Here is a 2,858-nt window from a genome sequence, read left to right as displayed (position 1 = left end):
AACTCACCCCTACTCGGGAACTAAAATACCGAAAACAACACCCACAGTGAACCATCCTCCCCCGGAAACCCTAAACAAGCAGTATTTTGCATGTTTTATATCTCCCCGCGCAGATTTACCCAAAAAAAAAAAAAAACAAAAAACAAAAAAAAACAAAAAAACAAAAAACAAAAAACGCCAGTAACCCCAAACCGGAAACGCCAACCCGGAAACACCACAACCAAAGAATATGGTTATTGCACACGCCGACGTAATATACCACACAAACTCACCCCTACCTGGGAACTAAAAAAACGAAAACAACACCCACAGTGAACCATCCTCCCCACCCGGAAACCCTAAACAAGCAGTATTTTGCATGTTTCGAATTCCCCCGCAGATTTACACCAAAAAAAAAACAAACAAAAAAAAAACAAAAAACCCCATTAAACCTGCATACCCCCACCACCGGCAACACAAGAAACGCCACAACCAAACCCATTACCCCGCATAAACCCGCGAAAAAAAAAAAAAAAAAACGCGCCTAAAACCCTAAAACCGGAACATATCACCCACCCCAAGCAACATAGCTCCCGGCACCGCCAACATGCAAACCCCACCGACCCCAAATGCACAAGCCAATCCGAACACACAAACAAACAACAGATGGGATACTTGGAATGCGAGCAGACGATCCACGCCTCGGTCGCTTGGGTTGGCGTGATGGAGTGAGTGCGTCAACCGAAAGCAGCAGGAGAGGACCGGACGGACAACAGCAATTGGGAGAGGAACGGACGGACACTGCAATTGAAGAGACGGGAAGTAATATATATTTAATCAACACATAAAATACCATAATTAGTGGTGTACAAGCCCATAAAATCTGTTATCAATTATTACACCCTAATAAAGACACCATCAAAAAGACAACAACACCCCCATATGCACAAACATCAAACGCACGTGGCTTCCAAATCAGACAAATCTCATCCATCCAAAAAAATAAATAAACGTACCAGATCAAGCCTCACCATCTTGCCTGACAAAGGTAACCTCACCAGATTCAATATCTATATATATATATATATATATATATATATATATATATATATATATATATATATATATATATATATACACAAATACACATGGTGGGTTAAGTGGGGTTCTAGGCGGATTTTGTACATAGAATTCGAATCCGAACCCGAACCCATCACGGGTTTACTTTTTTAAGACCCATCCCGACCCACCACCCACCATCACCTAAAAAAACTCAATCCATACGTGATGAATTTGGGTGGATATCCGCGGGACGGATTGAAATTGTCATCCGATCATCCCTAGAACTCAGCAAGGATCTAAAAAGCATGGAGGTGGGAAACTCAGCAAGGATCTAAAAAGCATATCAAGTGGAATAATTTTCTCCAAATAGGAAAAGTGGGCAGGTTAATTAATTAGGTTGTTGGCAAGTGAGACCACATACAAACCCACCTAAACTAAATTAATGTCATTTTAATTAGATACTCAAAATCAAATAAAATATGAGTTAATACCCAAAATCGTCCTCGACTATAGTGGTTTTTCTCAATTTCGTCCTAAACGACTTTGGTGACCTAATATCGTCCCAGACTTTTGTGTTTCGCTCAATTTAGTCCTAGACTTTTGTGTTTTTGCTCAATTTAGTCCCTCATTTGTTATTCTGTCCATTTGGTGTTAAATAAATAGACAATTCAGTAATTTTAATATTAGCATCTCTTTACTCATAGACATGTGAACTGCGAAATCCCTTTTTTTTTTTTTTTTTTTTTTTTACGAATTACTCCCAGAATTACTCCTAAAACTGTGAATATAAAATTTGATTTGCAGGTCCGGGAGTAATTCTGGGTGTAATTCGTACAAGAAAGAGGAATTTTGCACTTCACAAGTTGAAAGTAAAGAGATATCAATATTGACATTACTGAATTGTCCCTTAATTTAACACCAATTTGACGGAATAACAAATGGAGGACTAAATTGAGCGAAACACAAAAGTCTGGGACGATATTAGGTCACCAAAGTCGTTTAGGACGAAATTGAGAAAAACTTCTATAGTCGAGGACAATTTTGGGTATTAACTCAATAAAATATTGAATTTTAATTTTTTTTTAAAGATTTTGAATAGGAAGAATAGAATTGAACTTGAGTCATTGTCTCATTAATGGTGTTGAGATAATAACTAATCATATACTTAAGTTGCCTAGCTAACATTATATATATCAGACAGAAAAATATTTTACACATTAAAAAATGTGATTATTTTTTATTTTTTATTTTAACTAGTTTATACCCTACCAAATAATGTTTATGCCACACAAAGACACTTTTCTCAGTTTCCTGTTCACTTTCTAACTTTATTAAGAATAAACTTGAGAATTGACAAGCACCTTGTGCTAAGATGACATCTCTGTGACTTCCCTGGGGTATTGACCCTTTGAACTGCATTAGTTAGAAAAAATATAGTACAGATACTACCTTATAATAGAGTCAATAATATTAAAAAAAATTTAAGAATTAATTTCTTTGTCATCAATAATCGTTTTGAGCATATAATATAACCATATGGAATTAAAATCGTTGCTAAATTTCACTTAAAATATCTATTTATTAATCCATTTTCCAACATAGCGAACATTATCCCATATATGTGGCTGATCATAACCTTGTTTGCATGCTATGTTGAACCAAAGTCTAAACAAATATCGGTGTGACGTGAAGATTCAAAGTCATAAAATTAAGTTTAAGTGATACTAAGATAGATGGTATGTTTTGTCTAAACTAAAAAAGTAAACTAATAATTGGACTAAACATTCATGTTATGCTCCACCATTATCTGCAATTTA

Source organism: Ipomoea nil, unplaced genomic scaffold, assembly GCF_001879475.1.
Source record: "Ipomoea nil cultivar Tokyo-kokei standard unplaced genomic scaffold, Asagao_1.1 scaffold2926, whole genome shotgun sequence".
NCBI classification, from domain to species: Eukaryota; Viridiplantae; Streptophyta; class Magnoliopsida; order Solanales; family Convolvulaceae; genus Ipomoea; species Ipomoea nil.
The sequence above is the reverse complement of the archived record's forward strand: the minus strand, read 5'-3'. Positions refer to the sequence as shown.